The sequence below is a fragment of the Dendropsophus ebraccatus genome, chromosome 4 (assembly GCF_027789765.1).
Source record: "Dendropsophus ebraccatus isolate aDenEbr1 chromosome 4, aDenEbr1.pat, whole genome shotgun sequence".
NCBI classification, from domain to species: domain Eukaryota; kingdom Metazoa; phylum Chordata; class Amphibia; order Anura; family Hylidae; genus Dendropsophus; species Dendropsophus ebraccatus.
In genome coordinates, this window is record NC_091457.1 from 88,042,333 (window position 1) to 88,048,630 (window position 6,298).

General features: G+C 42.2%; 1 long non-coding RNA gene across 1 annotated transcript; it reads right to left on the minus strand.

The window, feature by feature from the left end:
• Positions 1-1,807: 1,807 nt before the first annotated feature.
• Positions 1,808-5,825, minus strand: LOC138788393 (uncharacterized). The gene is made up of 2 exons (XR_011362586.1): positions 5,698-5,825; positions 1,808-2,077 (listed from the first exon to the last, which is right to left on the minus strand). It is a non-coding gene; the product is annotated as an uncharacterized lncRNA (long non-coding RNA).
• Positions 5,826-6,298: the final 473 nt, after the last annotated feature.

A 6,298-nucleotide genomic window follows, 5' to 3' on the forward strand; every position in this document is an offset into this window, starting at 1 on the left:
GCTACAAGAGTCGATCGTTACACCTTGTAGCTACTCATCAATTAACAATGTTCCTTTATAGAAGTGAGAGTAAGGAAGCAGTGCAGCAACGCGAAGAGGGCGCAATGATATAAACATATGTTGTTTCCAATTCTATGCTTACCATAATAACCTTTACTTGTGTAATAGATAATGGAGAGGAGCAAACTGTGTTGTATAATATGTACTTATCAAAATATGTCACAGTAAATAGCAAATACTGAGGGGATTGATTCAGCCATAAAATAACTTTATTACATATATACCCATACTTATACCAACACATTTTCCGGAAATTATTTTTTGAACTGTGCTCCTCCCACTGAATAATCTAAGCCAAGTGTCAAGGAGGTGGTGCCACAGCCTGGCACACCTACACACTCATCCTCACTTCCCTCTTCTTGACAGGTGTACATAGACCTGTGTTCTTGGTGGGGGCACTACTCATTCACATGCTAAAGTTTAATGGATCTAAACTACTGCTGGAAGACTAAACAGAGTTACTGGAGGGTATGGTTAGGACAGTGTAATGAAGCCCTATATCTGAAGGTAAGCTGAAGGAGAACTATACTGTTATAACTGCCTACTGAAAGGCAGACATTCAAACATATCATCTATGTCTTGGAAGATGTATATAAAGACAAATTATCAGAGTATATATGGGGGGGGGGGGGGCGGCAGGATGGACAACCCAGCGGCCAACAAGGCCTGCCCATGGACCACCCTTACAGACTACAGTCATACTTCATTAGTCTTCATTAGTATAATTCACCTATTGAAAGAAAAATATTTTTGTGTACGCTTGATGAGATTTTTGATCCTTTTTTTTTTTTTTTGTATAATGGAAGTGAATGGAAAAAAATGGTTTAAAACAGACGCGTCCAAATGCATCTGTTTTTTCACCCCGTTTTTCATCCATTTTTTCATTAAACAGATCTGTTAAATGCTTACTGAGCCTATTACACAGCTTGATAATCATACAGCATGGGCAGCACAGACATTGTTAGCGACGTCCATGCAGTCCTTGCCTTAAGCAAAAAATATTAAACGTTATACACACCTGTCATTGGTCGTTGTCCCATCTCAGTGAGTGATTGGCTTAGTGGCCTCGCACTTCAGAGACCAGCTCTGAACTTTCAACAGTGGCTGCAGAATGTGGGTAAAAGCGAGAAGAACACTGGTAGCATTGACAGGTATTTATAGCATTTTTTTTTTTTTTTAACATTTATCAGCTGTCAGCTGTTACACGTAACATTGCGCAGTCAGTGGCCGATGATTTTTCAGCAGGTTTAAAGACAACGATGACCCAAAACACACAGCCAGGGAAACTAAAGGTCCTATTACACAAAGCGATAATCAGCCGTATTTGGCCCATTATTGACCATTACAGCAGATAATATTAAGCTTTGCGTAATAAAAGGCAATGATCAGTCGACATGCATAATGTTGGCAGATCGTTGTCTTTTAAGGTCTTTTAACATGTTGAAAGACTAGCAACTAGAATAGCAACGATCTGCTGCTGTTGCACCGTGCAATAGGAGCGGCTGCAGCAGACCACCGTTATCGCTTGTGGGCTTCCTGGGTGATCTAAAGATCATCCAGGGAGAATCTCCCGCAGCTCCCTGCTGCCCCCCTGCACTTACCTGCTCGCTGTCGGCATGTGTAATAGAGCCACCAGCGAGTCGGGAAGGTAGAGCAAGTGAGTGCTAACCTGTTGGCGTGTCTGCAAACACGGTGAAGAACTAAAGGCAACGTCTGTAAATGCAGACAAAGGTTTCTCTACCAAATATTAAGTTCTGTTTTTTTTATTGTATCAAATACTTACTTCATGCAATACAATGCAAAATAATTATTTAAAAATCAAACTGGGATTTGCTGTAATTTTTTAAGGATTTTGTCTCTTACAGTTGAGGTGCACCTATGATAAAAATCCCAGACCTCTTAATTCCTTGTAGGTGGGAAAATTTTCCAAATCTGCAGTGTGTTAAATACTTATTTTCCCCACTGTAAATAAAGGAATTATTATTACTGTATTGTGGAGATCTCCAGCACTGCCCATCTGTAATACAGAGAGGAGAAAGGCTATTTTAGTTTTCTGCTTGGGAGTGCTACATGTCACCATTCTATCTACTTACTGCTAGGCTAAGCTTGCAACATAATCTCAACTCATTTAAGCCTCGCCCCAGGACTATTGAAACCCCACCCACCCATGGGCAGGCTGGTGTGTAAGTATTCTAGGACTACAACTTCTAGCATGCACATGATGGGGTGTAGTCCTACAACAGCTAACATATCCAGTACTCAGGGAAAAGAGTATGTTAAGTGGGTGCACATATCAACTGAGTCTCCACCAAACATAACCCAGCCCTGTCTACATTCAAATGGTTACCTAACTTTAAAGAATATTTTTAATAAAGAGCCAAAAATAACACCGTCCTGTCAGCACATTCTACTGGGTGATCAACAGGCAAGGAGACCCATTAGCAGCCGCATGAGAAATCTACAGCATTTTCCTATAGTTTGTGACTTTCCAGTAGCTCAGTACACTCTTCACCTTGATACTTTTGGTGTGTGTACTGTTTGCTCCTCACTGGCGTAGTTACCATGGAGGCAGACCCCACAACTTTTACTGGGCCCGTGCAGCTGGGAGGCCCATGCCCCCCTCGGCAACACTGGCCTCAGCACCAGCTCTGCAGCACCTCCACTGGCACAATGCTCCTCCTTACCCCAACAGAGACAGTGTCTCAGCGCTGACTGCTGCACTCCAATGCACGCTCTAATGGACACATAGGGAAGGAAGGAAAGAGCCACAGAGTTCACTAAGCCCCAGTTTCTGTTTAACCCCTTATTTACTCCAGTGTGTAAATGACACAAAGTTCAATTACATGCTGCAACACAAGAAAAGGGTTAAAGAGCAGAAGACAGGGAGATCTCTGCTTCACTGCTCAGTGCACTGACTTCGGTTCTCTTGGCTACCCCCGCCAGCAAGTAGAAAAATGTGCAGGGCTCTGTGCAGAGGTTCAGAGTCATCAATGCACTGAGCAGTAAAGCAAAGGACTCTTTGTCTTTTGCGCTTTAATCGTTTTTTGTGTTGCAAGTAAGTGATCTTTGTGTTACTTACACACTGCAGTACATAAGGGGTTAAGCAGAGGGACACTACCACGCCAGCCCCACTCTGTTCCTGCACTGTTTTCTATAGGTGTAGGATAGATAGATAGATAGATAGATAGATAGATAGATAGATAGATAATGCACAAGCCTGGAGAATAAGAAGTTAGTATCTAATATACTGCCTCATGTACCATGTAACATGTGCAGGTCTCCTGATATACATGAGTTCCTGCTCTAACAATGTCGCGGTGTCGGTCAGCGACCACCACCGCAAAGCCGGTGCCCACACATGGTGGACATAGCGCTCATAACTTTGTGATGTAGTTCTCAACATTTTGTGTGGTGAGTGGGGGAGGGGGGCGTACAGAATCCTAGCTATGCCCCTGCTGCTCCCAATGACACATACAGCCCTTTCCTCCGTAGCATGATTCCAAGTGGACACGTAACTGCAGACCCACTCTCCTCCTCCCAGCAATATCCGTGTACTCCTTCTCTGAAACTCTCCCCAATATCTGTGTATAGTCTAAGCCCAAAAAATGTTTAATATATGTCATGCTGAGCCATGCTGACAAATATTGCTGTGAAATGGTTAATGTTGGTGTCTCCTTATAACAGGAAATTCACTCCGGGAAGATTTAATGATGGATCAGCAGAGCACATATTGTATTGTAGCAATTGAAATATTGGCAGGACCTTCTTGTGACTCAATATTTACCTCAAGAGACAATAAATCTTTATGTCCTATTTTACTGTAACCAATAAGCGAGACGGTGCTGTATAAAGATCCTGCTCTCCGTTCCAGAAATCAATGGCAAAAAAAATAAAATGTAATCGCTGTTAACAAACGTAGTGCTCGCTCACCCATGTGACTATGACACACTGCGGGATGGGGGAATCTAATCAAGGTGAAACGGATCTGTCACCAGAATGACCTGTCTACATTAGTTAATCCACTGAACACTGCAAAAGGCACCAAAATACTGGTGCAGGAAAACTGTGGCTTACAAAATAAGTAATGGAGAGAAAACCTTCACTGAGATAAGGTCATTCCTGGCACGGTTATTTTCAGAAGGAGGCTTTAAAAATGACAATATGGTTGGACATAGCATTGCCCCCACTTGTAATGGTTCAGCCTTAGTGCTTTTAATGCCCCAGTGTTTTAGAGGAACTTTCCCTGTTAAACTTAAATAAGGTGATGGGTCCAAATGGTGTCTACCCCAGGGTTCTTAAAGGGAATATGTCACCTAGATTTTCTTTTACTGTTCAGAGCCAGATATACTAAAACTTTTTCTTTTCCAATTCCAATCTGTTTCTATTATCTGACTGTAATTATTTTTATTTTACTGTTTTTACATTTTTATGTGGGCTGCAATCCTGCCTGAGCTGCTTTTAACAGCGTTTGGTGACATGCTTTACAGCAAGCCTCATGGACATAGACGACAATAAGCAGACTCTGTCCCCTTGAGATGAATGTAAAACATCACTAAGCGTGCTCTGTGACCTTTGAAAAGGTCATTTCACAGGAAGCTGCTGTTGTCTTCTCTATCTACTGGTGTCACATGTCACTGCAATGCTATTACAGCAGCCTCCTTTAATCACCACAGACAGAACAGGAAGTCTCAACTAAGTTTTAGCCCCGGTGGTGAGAATGAAAACTGCAAGATATCAGGACAGCAACATGGAAAATTAGAAAAATAAAAGTCACCAATTTTTTTTTTTTTTAAATATGGTATTTATACAATATGTATACTTTTACAAAAGGAGATTTTCTGATGACACATTCCCTAAAAAGCACACCAATCTGCGACAGCCCTGTAAAACCAATCCATTCTAATAGAAGATGCTCCTCGTGAATGGAGAATGGTCAATGCTGTGTCCATCCACAAGAAGGGTGGTAGAGAAGAGCCCAGTAACTACAGGCCAGTTAGCTTGACATCTTTAGTAGTAAAAATGCGCAGGTAAATAATCAGGCAGACTGCTATTTCCATTTCATTGGTGATGTTAAATCTTCTCCCATCTTTACACCAGCATCAAAGTCCCAAGCTTATGCTGAAAGCTGGTACTCCCTACCACTGACCTGAAACTTCACATCTATTACCAGACTATCAGGTAATTTCCCTGTAATATGGCATGGAACTACTTTAAACTGAATTACTAGAACTAAACAGTGCTCTAGTAATAGACATTCACTATTTTGCCCTCAAAACTGAGAAACTGATAGTTTACTATGGAAAGAAAAAGACAGAAATAACAAAGTTTCCCTGATAGGTGCTTGAGAAATACCGGGTTTCACACTCAGTGTTATTTTCTGGTTAAAAGCACTCATTTTCTCAGCGCTCTCACAGTGTGAGCATTAGGCCTATATCCACATCAACGCTGCCTTAAACAATAAGCCATTTAGAGAGCATTGCATCGTGTCCTCAGTCCTCTCGAGGTGGCTTTCTTAATGAGACATGAGAATTGAGGGCTCAGCTAGATCTCACCTTGATTGGATCATTAGGGAGAAGGCTTCTTGATATGCAAATTAACCCACACAACAGGATACTTGTTGAACGCTGAATCGTTTACCGTGTTTATATGCATGGGCTTCCGTGCCACCCCTGGGAGATGTAGAGGGGAAAGGCAACACTTTGTTATATACGGAGCTTCATTGTCATCACACTGTCCACCAAGAGATAAAGTAGGCTTCCTGTTGTCGCCAAATGCTGTAAAACAAAACATTAATAGGTAAAGTTCTGTTTAAAGCGTCACTGTCATTTGGGAAAACTTTTGATTGGTCCGGGTCTCAGCGTTCAGATCTGTACCAATTGGAAAAACAAGAAGACATGCTGTAGCGCGTCCTCTCCACGTTTTGTGTTAGAAAAAAAGAGTCGTTCATAGTGTAAGTCTATGCAGCCCAACTCTTTTTTCCTTACACAAAGCGGGGAGTGGACGCGCTGCAGTGAGGTCCTCTCCCCGCTGGTTCTCCCAATCTGTACGGGTCTAAACGCTCAGACCCAGAGCGATTAAAACTTTTGTCATGTGTCTATGACTAGGAGTAGCAGTCCCATTACCAAGGGAACGTGGGCATGTCTCTAAAAGTAAGCCATCCTTACATTCCCTTGGTACGTATAGCTCAGCCCACTACACTGATGTCATTGATGACGCCATTAATGGGACTCTTCAGGTA